Source organism: Macaca fascicularis, chromosome 15 (assembly GCF_037993035.2).
Source record: "Macaca fascicularis isolate 582-1 chromosome 15, T2T-MFA8v1.1".
NCBI lineage: Eukaryota > Metazoa > Chordata > Mammalia > Primates > Cercopithecidae > Macaca > Macaca fascicularis.
In genome coordinates, this window is record NC_088389.1 from 40262053 (window position 1) to 40276302 (window position 14250).

The 14250-nt window shown below is 38.0% G+C and overlaps 1 long non-coding RNA gene across 10 annotated transcripts in view; it reads right to left on the reverse strand.

The window, feature by feature from the left end:
* LOC102136378 (uncharacterized) overlaps nucleotides 1–14250 on the reverse strand; it is a 145767-nt gene that overhangs the window by 82940 nt on the left and 48577 nt on the right. For 5 of the 10 annotated variants that reach the window (XR_012425029.1, XR_012425028.1, XR_012425030.1 and 2 more), the window contains exons 2-3: nucleotides 10773–10833; nucleotides 10317–10448 (exon numbers count right to left, since the gene is read on the reverse strand). The exons of the other annotated variants lie outside the window; for them this stretch is intronic. This is a non-coding gene — a long non-coding RNA (uncharacterized lncRNA). The remainder of the gene's footprint in view (nucleotides 1–10316; nucleotides 10449–10772; nucleotides 10834–14250) is intronic. 10 annotated transcript variants of the gene reach the window in all.

The following is a 14250-nucleotide window of genomic DNA, read 5'->3' on the forward strand; positions in this document are numbered from 1 at the left end:
TTGTAAATGGGGGTAGATTACCCCTCTCAGCATGATTGTGCATCTTAAATGGAAAAAACAGCATGAAAGTATTTATCCCAGTACCTCATACATTAAAGATACTTAGATAATGTCTCTTCCCTTCTCCTTTCTTTATCTTCCCTTTGACACAAGTCTAGCTAGGCTGATTACGTTGAACCTTTGAGAGATGATCAGAGAAAAATGGAGAGAGAGAGAGAGAGAAAGAGAGACAGAGAGACAGGGAGAAAAAGAGAGAGGGAGAGAGAGAAAGAGAGAGAGGGAGATAGAGAAAAAGACAGAGGAGGGCAGTGGGCAAAGATAGAAGTGAGTCAGAGGAAAATCTGATGGTGGTTATAGAATAATGAAATAGCTGTTATTGACCACAGCCAAAACATAGCCCAGTCTTTAAGCCTCACACTAGGCATTCTTTTTTCCTCTGCCCAATCCAGACCTGCAACACAGCCATCAATAACTGTTCTTCATAAGCAACAGACAGTAAGTGCCATGAGCACTAGTGACAATATTTATCACCAGGTAAGCAGTTCCACATAGGGGTTGCTTGCGCCAAGCTCCTAACCATTTGGAAGAACTCCCAACTCTACTGATGCCTTCTGTCCTAGTCTTTCTTGGAATAAGGGGTGTGAAAACAATGCCGGCCAGGGAATGTAAGGCAGCTGGCTTCTAGTTCACCTTTTATGTAGTCACAAATGTATTCACCTATACAACGGAGGCAGGGACTCAATGAGATTGTCACTTGATGTCCCTTCTAGTGTTTCATAGATCTGGGGCTCATTGGAAGTGCATTTTCTCTCATTTAAGCAGTTAGTGATACATTTGACCAACCATACTACATCTAAGGAGATTTTACTTGATCTCACCTTTGGAGATGCTGAGACAAATTATTTTTTTGTAATGGGTTGAGCTACAAATTTGAGGTGGAAATAATATCTTTTTAATTGTTCTAACGATTTGCACTAGTTCCCAGTTGCCTTAATAACATGAATTGTAACTTTTGAGACTTCTCTCTTCTGATTTGTTTAAAACTGACAAGACTCAAGTGTCCCAAAAAGAAAAGTTAGTCCAAGGTATAATATAAATCTGAAACTCTTCCAAGGGGTTATTTGTTACTAACTTCATCCTTAGAGGGCTGTGAGCATTTTTCTTTGAAATCCTAGAAGCAATTTCTCTGTCTCTCTTACTCATCTACCTTATATTTCTCCCTTTTAAAAATCTTTCCTTAAAAATGCTATGTTAAAATTTCCCAACCTTCACCAAACTTGAAGCTAGGCAGAGCCTTGGAAATACCATAGGTTGACAAATTAGATAAGCTAAACTCTTATTCTTAGGGAGAAAGTCCTTTATCTCCTATGTATCTTTCTTTGAGTTTCTCTTTGGACGTGGCTTTTCTCATCACAAAGGTGATGCATTGGTATAGGCAAAAGTAGTCAACCGGCCGGGCACGCTGGCTCACGTCTGTAACCCCAGCACTTTGGGAGGCCAAGACGGGTGGATTATGAGGTCAGGAAATCGAGACCATCTTGGCTAACACGGTGAAACCCCGTCTCCACTAAAAATACAAAAGAAAAGAAAAAAAAATTAGCCAGGCGTGGTGGCGGGTGCCTGTAGTCCCAGCTACTTGGGAGGCTGAGGGAGGAGAATGGTCTGAACCCAGGAGGTGGAACTTGCAGTGAGCTGAGATTGTGCCACTGCACTCCAGCCTGGGCGACAGAGCGAGACTCTGTCTCAAAAAAAAAAAAAAAAGGAGTCAACCACGTGACCCACTTTAGCTCACTATGTAATCATTCTGGAATTTTGAATAAAGAATACCTATAAAAATACTTTGTTCCTTCTCTGCCTGTCCCCTGTGAAAATATACTTTTCTTAGTGCTCTCATGGGCACTGGCTGGGTCAAGAGAGAATTTCAACATTCAAGAATCCTGGGTTGCATCAATTGCCACCATTCCCACTATAATTTACAGATACTGAAGACTAGAAAGTGTACGTATGCACAAATGACAAGGATTTAGAAATCCAGTTCATATCCAAATATCTTTCCAAAGAATGTATTCTGCCCCACCAAAGAAATACTCTACAAATCTTTGGTTTTGTTTTTTCATTGCAACCTGCTCTCTCTTACACTTGCTAAAGCATGCATAACCCCCTCCTCCCAATCTCTGTTTCCTTCTTCTTTCTCTAGACTCATCTCCCAACATACTTCCCTTGCCCAGACCACCCCAGCCACACATCCTCTCTAGTCCACAAGCACTCCAAACTCTTTCCCACAATGAGGACCTCAAGGCATGCTTTACCCACTGTGGTGGAATATTTTAATGCTACTTTCCCTCCCTCTACCCGAACATCTACTCCAAATAAACACAAATTTTTGTCTGGATCCTTTGCTCCATGAGGACTAAGATTTTTCTCTGTTTTGTTGATATCGTTTGCACGTTTGTCCCTTCTAAATCTCATGCTGAAGTGTGATTCCCAATGTTGGAGGTGGAGCTTGGTGGGAGGTGATTGGATCGTGGGAGTGAATCCCTCATGAATGCTTTAGCACCATCCCTTTTGTGATAAGTGAGTTCTTGCTCCATTAGTCCATGTGAGATCTAGTTGTTCAAAAATGTGTGGCACCTCTTCTCTCTTTTCTCTTGCTCCTGCTCTCACCATGTGATGTGCCTACGGCCCCTTCACCTTCCACCATGATTGGAAGCTTCCTAAGGCTTTGCCAGAAGCAGAGGTCAACACCATGCTTCCTGTACAGCTACAGAACCATGAGCCAATTAAGTTTCTTTTCTTTATAAAGTATCCAGCCTTAGGCATTTCCTTATAGCAATGCAAAAAGGACCTAATCCATTTGTTATTGCTATATCTCTGGTGTTTAGAAGACTTTCTGGCACACAGTAGGTATTTAACACGTATGTATTAAATGGATGAATGCTAGCACATTTTCTTTTTCTATTTAGGAAATAAGGCAATTTGGCAATTGCACAGAACTTTAAAACGCATAAATACATTAAGACCAGGCAGAGGCAGCTGGGAAAAGGAAGACAAGCAGACAAGCTTGGAGGTCATCTGTTCAGCCAGAAGGCCATTGTTGGGAGTGGAAGCTCGTCCCTACTACCTGGCACCAATCAGAGCATCAAGACTTCTTTTCAAAGGCAGCAAATTCCTTTGCAAATGAAAATAAATAAAACTTTATTGAAATATTAAATTGCAAATGGAAAATGGCTGGTTGGGGCCCTTTGCTGCAACTATGCAAAAGGCTTTCATTTGCTTGTTTTTATATGCAAGTAAAAAAGATACTTTATTTTTGTAATTTATTTGTTTAGGGACACTTAGCAGAGCTCAGAGGTTTGCATGCATCTTGGCAGTCTGATTCATCCAATTTTCTAATCAGCTGAAAGGACAATGTGGTTTCATTAAGCACCAAGATTCTTCTAGTGTAGGAAGTGACTGACTCCTTAACTTTGATCCCTGTTGATTCTACAGGTTGATAAATGTCACAGTCAATTATTAAAACAGGGTCTCCTTTATACCATTGGATTGAGTATATTGGTGCGGTAGTAACAGAAAACTGCACACTCTTTACTTTCTGCTCTCCATCTGATCTCATCTTACCTTCAAACTGACTAGCTTTTCTCTCCAAATCAGGAAGTTTATCATTAAAAATGGGGTTTGAACCATAACATTGGGTATTATGGTGACAGTGCTGGTTATTCGTATGAGCTGTAGCCAGTTATTGTAGTGGCTAAGATAATTATCCCTGGAGTCCGAAGGACCTGATTTTAAATTCCAGTTCTGCCTCTTGCTTGCTACAGGGCTTTGGGCATATAACCCAAACCAAATCTCAGCTTCCTCATTGGTAAATAGAGATAACACTGAGAAGATGTATACAGAGTGAGTGCTTGGCACATAGTTAACTCCACATTGCTGGTAGCAGTAAAGAGTAATGGTAGAAGCAACATAAGTGACATACCGGAAGGAGCAAAATTTTGAAGTTCAGAGAGACCCTGTTTATACCCGGAATCAAGATGCTTCATGATTTTGGACAAGTCATTTGATCTTGCTAAACTTCAGTTTTTCTCATCTATAAAATATTGACAATAATATCTAACTTTACAATGTTGCTTTTGAGATGAGCTTTGATGCTTGTCAAGTTTCCTAACTAGAGTCTGACTTACAGAAGCTACTAAAACTAAAGGGAGTTGTTGTTATCATCATAGTTACCATCATGATCATGCTTCCTCAATACTCTCTGTGTGCCTTAGTTTCCTTCTTGATAAAATATAATGGTGATGAAAACCCTGTTCCAGTGCTGCAATTTGTCTACTCCATGATTCATCCATCCCAGATGTAACTTCACTGCTGAGAGCACTGGCCTTCAGCCCAGACTCTCTGCTCCTATTTTACCCTCTTCCCCTGTGCTCTCATTAACTACTACTCTTTACAATTAAATTGTGCAATGAATGTCGAGTACCTGGCTTGAAAGAATTCTAGCTTACCACACTGAGTATAAATTTCCACCAACAGCCTTTCCGGTTGGATCATAATTCAGAGGCCATTAATCACCTACCTGGCCTTCAGGACTCAGCAGAGGCAGAGGAGTTAATAAAGACTTCTTTGAGGAAAGAACAAAACCTTACAGCCAGTATTGGAAGATCTTTTGATGGTCATTGAGTGGGCTGCCAATTGTTGGAGAAAGCCCTGGGTAATTAGAGTCCTTAGGGATAGATACAGCACAGGGTCTTCTTGATGTAGCAGTAGTTACTGTCTTATATAAACACATAGACAGTTTCTGTCTATATTGTCTAAATTAAGAGCCGTTTGGCAAGAATATCCTCCTCTAGCCACAAATTTCCCTGCGCCTGCCTGTTACAACAACTACAATTCTACTGATAGAGATTAGTCCCTCTGAATCATTATTAGTAACTTAATTATGATGGTTACATTAATCCTACATCACATTTTAAATCACTTTGTAAACTTCCTTTCAGTTTGTCATATTTAACTGTCAAATCAGGTTAACAGGAGATACTTTCTTTTTTTCACTTTGTAAAGGAAGAAATTGAGGCACTAAATGTTTATGCGGATTTTCCATGATCTCTAAGCCACTAAATGGAAGATCAGAGATTCCAAGCCACACTTCTGGGCAGCACATCCATGGCTTTTCCTATATGCACCATATTGTTTAGACTCAAAAATGATTTTCAGGTCTAAGTGCAGTTAAGCACTGGTAATATCAATCTAGGAAGATGGGAGGAGAGTGCTTAAAAAAACACAGAATAGATGGTAATCTCTCAGAAAGAAATTAGCTCTAGCTTTGTGTGCACACAGAGAAAGATCATAAATGCCTCTGGTGCCATGTTTCATTGATTGTCTCCTGAGCAAAAACATGGTAAACTGGAAAGGGAACAGGTCTTGGCTTCAACAGATTTGGCTTTGCTTCTCAACTCTTTTTCTTGAGACATGGAATTTCAGTTTTCTCAATAAGAGAATAGTGTATAATACCAACCTAGCCTCTTGGTGATGAGACTTAACTGAAATAACTAAAGTGAAGTGACTGGTAAATAGTCAATGCTCAACTAATGATAGATATTATTTGTTTTGCTAGACTCTGCTCTTTGATTATTATAGTTTCCCACAATTATATTAATAAGGACAACTGTAGTTTAAGTAACAGAAACTTAACTTAAATGGGATTAAGTAAATATTTTTTTTTTTTTGCCTGACAAAACTAAAACTTCTGAGTACCACTAGATTCTCATGTACATCTGATATTATCTTTAGGACAGGAAATAATTCATGTGTTGTAATAGTTGCCAAATATTCCAAATATCTGAGATATTTCCATTCCTCTCATGTCTCAGTTGCAATAAAGAATCCAGAAATATCTAACATTCAAAGATTTGCTTTTTGGTTTATGATACATATTGGTGATAGTTTAAATTATTGTTCAACAAATATTTCACTTCCCTTTTCCTCCCACTGTGATTGAGTCTATTCTTTACCCCATTAAAGCTGGGCTTAATTATGACTAGCTTTGGCCAATGAAACATTGGCAGGCATCACATGAGCAGAGGCCAAACACATGGTGGTTCAGTCTGGTTTTGGTTCCTGCACTTTTGTGACACACCATGAAAATAACATGGTCTAGATAGCTATTGCCCATCTACCTGGCCCCAGGTTGGCATATGTAGGGCAGTACTCATTTCCTTTGAGGCTGCTGCTCTAAGAGTAAGAGATACCTGGAACAGATCTGAACCTAACCTGCAGCCTGGATCCTCGAGTCCAGCCTAACCCAGCCAAGATGCATTCAGTCCACAGACCAATACATGTTACAATAAATGGTCAATATTTAAACGACTGAATTTTGAGATGATTTGCTATGTGACAATATTGTGGCAAGTCTCATATGGATGTGGGTCAGCTCTTGGTGGAAGAGGCCAACACAGGCTTTACCTTCCTTATGTTTAACAGTTTTATGGCAGCATAATTGACATATAACAAACTAAACATATTTAAATTATACAATTTGATATGCATGCAATTTCTGTCATATGTATCACTACAATCACAACCACCACAATCAAGAAAATAAACATCTCTATCACCTACAAAAATTTAATATCCCTTTGTAATCTCTCCCTAACTCAAACATTTCCTTTACCTCTGTCCCCAGACAATCATTGAGTTTTTTTCTATTACTTAGTTTGCATTTTCCAGAGGTTTTTATAAATAGAATCATAACTGTTCTTTTTTGTGTTTTGTTCAGCATAATTATTTTAAGATTCACTCATGATGTGTGTATCAATGATTTATTCCTCTAAATTGCTGAGTAGTATTTCACTTTATTTTAAAAAACATTTTAATCCACTTATTTCCTGATAAACATTTATTTCTAGCTTTTGCTTGTTATGAATAAAGGAGCTATGAATATTTGCATAGAAGTCTTTGTATGGACATATGCTTTCATTTCTCTTGAATAATACTTAAATTCTAATGACTGGGTTACATTAACTTTTAGCCACCTGCTTTTTCAGATGTGCAACTCATCGACTCATTGTGGGGTTACCACTTACAGAGGATTGGCCTGAACTTACTACCACACTGCCTTGCCTCACTACAGGGGTCTGAGGAAGGAGGAATACACCTATCTTCACCACATCATGCCTTTGTCTCTCAGCATGTTGGTTCTGTTTCTCTTTCTGATAGCTTCTTTCTCAGCAAGGCTCTTATTACAAAATGGCCAGGTTACTACCATATCAGGTTATCATCTTACTAGATCAGCAACTGTAAGGAAAAAAAAAAAGGCACTCTTTTTTCTATATGTTTTAGCAAAGTCCATTGTTCACTTTCACTTAACTGGGGCGATAAGCTTATTTACAAACTGGAACTAGGGAGATGGAATAAGCCAATTGTCAGGCTGGGGACTGGGCATTGGATAGGCCTCGCTAGACAACATTGTCAGGGACTTGGAGAGGGAACATTCTCAAAAGGAAAAGCAATGGCATTTGGCCAAAATAAGAAAGAGATAGAAAAACACATACTTAAACAAAACCCCCAGCTACAGTGATAATAGTGAGATCATGTCAATATTTATGACTTTGCTTTGTATCTAGAGCCTCTCAATGCCAAATTGAATTATGCCACTCTACCAGGCTCTCCTCTTTCTGTCTTCCAGTGGACTGGGATGCTCATTATCATGTTAACATAATGCCTCACTTCAATTCCATCTGTCCCTCAATATCAGTAGGATATAAAAGGAGGCTTTACCAAAATAAAGGCAAAACATGTCAGGATAAATCCTAAAGTCTTATCTTCTACTAATTGTCTATTAATCAATGATTCTACAACTCTTACTTCTGCAACTCTTGTATTTTGCTGTAGGAGTCTCTAATATTGAGATTTCAATGTGTCTCGATTCTTGAGACAGCACATGCTCTTGAGCAGGCCATATTCTTATCTTGTTACCAAGTTCAGATCAGGGGGTTGATACACCCCTTAGGACAGATTGACATTTTGATGTTTCTAGTTAGCAAAAACATGAACTGGGGAAGCTGCATTAACAAGCAAATAAATTTATGGTATGCCAGTGCTAAAACGAATCTTGCTATTTGTCGGCAGCTTTTAAAAAGTGAAATATGTACATTGCTCATAGAACTAAGGAAGATCTCTGTTCAAAAATGTTTTTCTCTTTTACATCTCTACAATGCAGAAAAAAGAAAGAGAAAGTTTCAGATACTGTGTAACCACTGTATTATTGACGAGAGGTTGTTCTAAGGAATGGAGGCAGCCTTCGATTATTGTCTCTGCTTCTAAGTCAGACTATATAGCTCAGACTGGGTCACTAAGCACCTCCTTTGTTCTTTGCACAGATCCCAAAGGATTCACTATAATTCCTTCTCCTCACACTAATAATTTCATACTCAGTCTCTTGGGATTTCTTTTCTACAAGAGGGTAACAAATAGGATTTCTTTTCTGTAAGAGGGTTACATCTCGAAGACCTTTGTTTTTCAGCAACACAGTATTGTATACTGGGTAGATAGGGCTTTGGTTTAGAAGACCTAAATCTGAATCTGTAATCTGACACCAACTGGGCCTTTCAGCAAGTGTCAGTGACCTTATGTGTCTCATTCATAACACCTTCACTGAGATTTAGCGAGCCATCCTAGAAACAATGTTGGGGACAGAAGAAGTGTAGAATAAATGATAATTCTCCTGCATCATTCCTTTCTGTTCCTGAAACTCTTTCCCTAAGGAACTTAAAAATTCTTTAAAGAATGTTACTATGAAGAATAGTAAATGTGTGGGTATACAAACTGTAGAGGTATGTTAAAAAATTTTTCCTCCCTCTCCAACCCCCCAGGTGCTAAACTTTAAGTACTATGTGTTTTCATGCTGTTCAACTTCAGTTGACATGAAATAGAGTGGAGCCCTTCTGCCATGGCATGGTAATCCAACCAACTAGACTTTCTGCAACAATCTTAACTTCAGATATCAATTATTTTATCTAATAAACCAATGCAATATTCCAGAAAATCAAGCATTTCAAAATCTAAACTATATCTAAGACTCATACACTGAAGTACTTCATAAATCTTTTGTGAAAATTTGGTGTTCAGGAAATATGATCACATAGAACTTCCTTTCTTGATGCTTGATGTAAAGAAGTCACTGAAATATCATAATATTGGGCACTTCTAATCATTCTTTTGTTATCCCATTCGATTTTCAACAGCTCAAAGGTATAGATAGGGCAAGAATGTTCTCCATTTTATGAATGAGGAATATGTAGCTCAAATGTATGAAACAACTTTCCCTAAGTCACTTAATATGAGATGGTGCTATGAAAATCAAAGGGAAAGTAATTAGATATTAAATAACTCTGAAAACTAGAAAAAATACATTAATTAGTATTGTTAAAATGTACATACTACTAATGCAATCTACAGATTCAAAGAAACTCCCATCAACATCCCAAAGACATTTTTTACAGAAATAGAAGAAACAATCCTAAAATAAACATGGAACCAAGAAAGAAATGGCCAAATAAATTTTGAGCAAGAAGAATAAAACTGGAGGCATCCTATTTTCTGACTTCAAAATATATTACAAACCTACAGTAATCAAAACAGCATGGTAGACCAATTCATCAGAATAAAGAACCCAGAAATAAACCCATGTATATACAGTTAATTGATTTTTTATGAAGGTGCCAACAATATACAATGGGAAAAGGACAATCTCTTTAATAAATGGCATTGGGAAAGCTGGATATGAACATGCAAAAGAACAAATGAAACTAAATCCTTATGCCATGCACAAAAATCACCAAAAACATAAAGTAAACTAAAAACATAAATCTAAGACCTGAAATCATAAAACTCCTAGAAGAAAACACAGGAAAAATGCTTCTTGACATTGGCTTTGGCAATGATTTCTTGCATATGACACCAAAAACAAAGGCAAAAAAAAAAAAAGCAAACATAAACAAGTGTGATTACATCAAATGAAAAAGCCTCTGCACAGCAAAGGAAGCAATCCAGAATATTACGAGACAACTTACAGAATGGGAGAAACTAATTGTAAACCATATATCTGATAAAGGGTTAATATCCAAAAATCTACAACAAAATAATACAGCTCCATAGCAAAAAAACAAATAATCTGATTCTTTAAATGGGCAAAGCAAATGACTTGACATTTCTCCAAAAAAGACATACAAATGGCCAACAGCAACAGGTATATGAAAAGTTGCTCAACATCACTAATGAAGAAATGCAAATCAAAATCACAATAAGATATTACTGAATACCTGTTAGAATGGTTATTATCAAGAAGACAGTGATAGCTTGTGTTGCCAAAAATGTAGGGAAATCAGAACCCCTGTGCATTGTTGGTGGGAATATCAGTTGGTGTGATCACTACAGAAATGGTATGGAAGTTCCTAAAAAAAAAATAAACAAAACTATTACATGATCCAGCAATCCCACTTCTAAGTATATACCTATGGAATTTAAATCAGAATCTCCAAAAGATATCTGCACTCCCTTGTTCATTACAGCATTATTCAAAATAACCAAGACATTGGAGATTAAATGTCCATTGACAGATGAACAGCTAATGAAAATATGGCATACACATACAGTGAAATAGTTTTCAGCCTTAAAAAAATCCTGCAATTTGCAACAACATGGATTCAATGGGAGGACATAATACTGAGTGAAATTAGCCAGATACAGAAAGATAAATACTGCAAGATAACACTTACATGAGAAATCTAAAATAGTCAAACTCATAGAAGCAGCGAGTAGAACGGTAGTTTCCTGGGCCTAAAGGAAAGGAAAAATTGGAAGTTTTTTTTAAAAAACATGCTTGAGTATAGCATAAATGATCATTATTTTTATTGGTACAAAGTCCACAAAAATTTAAGTAAGATGCTAGAGAAATGTCCCTTCTCAAGTGTGGCAGATTTCAAAATGTGGCCACAAATTTCTCTCTTCCTTTTATGCAATGTAACACTGACCATTTTTCTAGCAGGAGGTAGAGTCTATTTCTGGACCCTTTGAAATGTTGAACCCTTTTAAATATGATCTAGCTTTGTGACATGCTTGGATCAATAGACTACATGATTTGCAATTTCTAAAGATGCCCTCGAGAAAGCTTGCAGCTTCCATTCACAATGTCTTAAAACCCAACTGCCATGTATGGAAGCCTGAGCAAGCCATGTGGACACAGGTTGCACACAGAATCAAAGTGATATAGTTTGGATATCTGTCTCTGCCCAAATAGGTGTTTGAGTCATGGGGGAGGATCCCTCATGTGTTGGTGCTGTCCTTGTGACACTGAGTGATTTCTTGCCAGATCCGTTTCTTTAAGTGTGTAGCACCTCCCACCTGCCCCCTCCCACTGTCTTTTGCTCCCTCTTCTACCCTGTGATGTGTCTGTTTCCCCTTCACCTTGTGCCATGATTGTCAGCTATCTGAGACCTTATCAAAGGCAGATGCCGGTGCCATGCTTTCTGTACACCCTGCAAAACCATGAGCCAATTAAACCTTTTTCTTTACGAACTATTCACTCCCAGGTATTTCATTACAGCAATAGAAGAATAGCCTAATACACAAGGTATCTGAGCCAACTGCCCCAAAGAACTGCTAGACATGTGAGTCATTAGACATCTTCCAGACAACCTATCAATAGACTAGTCAAGAAAATATGCATTTAAGTGTCCATGATGCTTTTAAAAATAGGTCATTTCTCACTTTTTTCTTCTAGCCAGTTTATCAAAATGTATTATGCACAATATTGTTAAAAGTTACTAAATTAGATTCATACAATAATGGAATCTTAGAATTGGAAGAAACCTGAAAAAAGAATGTGTGTAGGGTGACTAGATCTCTTGGAATGTCTACTATCTTCACAAAGTTATGTATCTTTTCTACTTCTCTCATTTCAAATGGATTTCCCTTTGGGAGAATCCAAACTATTTATGGAGAAATCTCATCTATAATATCTGAGGTAAACTCTGCTTGAATATTTCCATGAATGGCTTCATGGCTTCAGAAGCCATTCCACTGTGGAGTAGGTGCTACAATTGATTTAAAGTATTTCCTTTTATTAAGAAAAGACCAGAGCCGGGCGCGGTGGCTCAAGCCTGTAATCCCAGAACTTTGAGAGGCCAAGACGGGCGCATCACGAGGTCAGGAGATCCAGACCATCCTGGCTAACACGGTGAAACCCTGTCTCCACTAAAAAATACAAAAAACTAGCAGGGCGAAGTGGCGGGCGCCTGTAGTCCCAGCTACTCGGGAGGCTGAGGCAGGAGAATGGCGTGAACCCAGGAGGCGGAGCTTGCAGTGAGCTGAGACCTGGCCACTGCACTCCAGCCTGGGCGACAGAGCGAGACTCTGTCTCAAAAAAAAAAAAAAAAAAAGACCAGAACCATCATTTGTTCCACTTATCGGTTTCTGATATTTGAAGACAGCTAACTGACTAACTTCTCTGACATCACTAAACTCAGTCTCACACAAGAATACACACATACATACAAAGACAGTTTTCTTCTCTTAAGCTAACAATCCTAAATCCTGTAAAATTTCTCCACATGTAAGAGGTAAAGCCCTCTTATTTTTGCCATCCTCTTCTCTGAAAATAAGATTGTAATAAGATTTGAGAGTTAACCTTTTGACAGAGATTGTGGGTCTCTTCTCTGCCGTTCATACATTGACCAGAAATTTCCCATTTCATGGAATTTTTAACAAAACCTTCCAATATCTTGGCAAGTACATTCCAGTGTCATTGATTTTGTTTATAGGAATACTGAGCAGAAAATTTGTATCTATAGAGAATGGCAAAAAATAAAATGAGTTTATTTATTAATTAAAATAGCAAAACTGTAGCTGGGGCATGGAAATAATTTTTTCGGTGCAATGAAACTTACTGAGACTTTGAAAGAATGTGTAATAGAACACGATTCTCTAGTGAGGGACATGGGCTGCATGGTCTAATAGAACTGAATTTAATCCATTTGTTCTTGTGTGGGTTCTTTAATTTCACTGGGAGGTTACAGACACGTCTATAAAATGCAGATTTTGATAACACCCATAATGCACGGTTGTAATATAAATGCTTAGTACATTATGTGGCATGTAACAACTTTTTAAAGAATGCTTATTTTTATTATTTGGAATTAGAACTGGAAACAAATTGTAAGCATTATCTAATAACTCCTGTAATTTGAAAGTTCCTTAACCTCTTTGAATGTCAATTCTTTATTTGTATAACCAGATAAATACAACTCATAGGGATGTGGATGATTTAATTAAGAGAGTCAAAGGTTGATAAAGCAGACGAAGCATAGAAAAGTTACATACACTAGGAAAGTAAGTAACTTTGACATCAGTCCATGACCGATGGAGCCCTTGTTCTCATGGATTGTGTCTCAGACAAGTAAATTAACATTTTCATAAAAGCTATACTGGGGAAGAACAGGGTACTTTGGGAGCCTAGAGAGGGAAATGATCAAGCAAGATTTCCCAGGGGAAATGATATCTAAATTTATATGAAAAAGATGAGTCAATAAGAACCAGACGAAAAGAAGTGGTGGGGCGTGAAGAACAGAAAGCAATGGCACAGAAGTGAGAGGAGGCTTGGAACTAGAGAAAGCCTAGTAAGTTTGAGGAAATAAAAGCAGTCCAGTAGGTCTAGGGCTACAAGTATGTATCAGACACTACACGAAGCATCTCAAAATTATTATCAAAATTGACCTTTCTATAGCCCTATGAATTAAAGTTATAATCTCCCCTTCAACAATGAGAAAACTGAATGCCAGTTAAAAGTCATTACTTAGGTAAAGTAAAATAAATAAATAAAAGAAATATAAGGAAGAGCCAGAATTAGAATTAAAGTCCTCCAGTTCCAAAGCCAATGATTTTTCCACTGCCCAAGGGAAAAATAGAGCTCAAAAAGAGAAGAAAACTGGAGGAGCCAGTACTCCTAACTCTGAGGTTTCCAACCATTAATCCTGAGAGACAGGGTGGGCAGGTGACCATGGGCCCCCAATGCATGTTTATTGAAGCTGGAAGGATGAAAGAAAGGGGTAGCCAGTGTGGCCTCCCCATGGGAGTATCCAAAGCTTAATCCTTCTGGGAGAAAGGAATAGTCTTTGGCAAGCACGATTTTCAGATGGTTCAGATGCTTAGGAAACGCTAAAGAAGCTGTGAGGACAGAACAGGCAGACCTCACAGAGA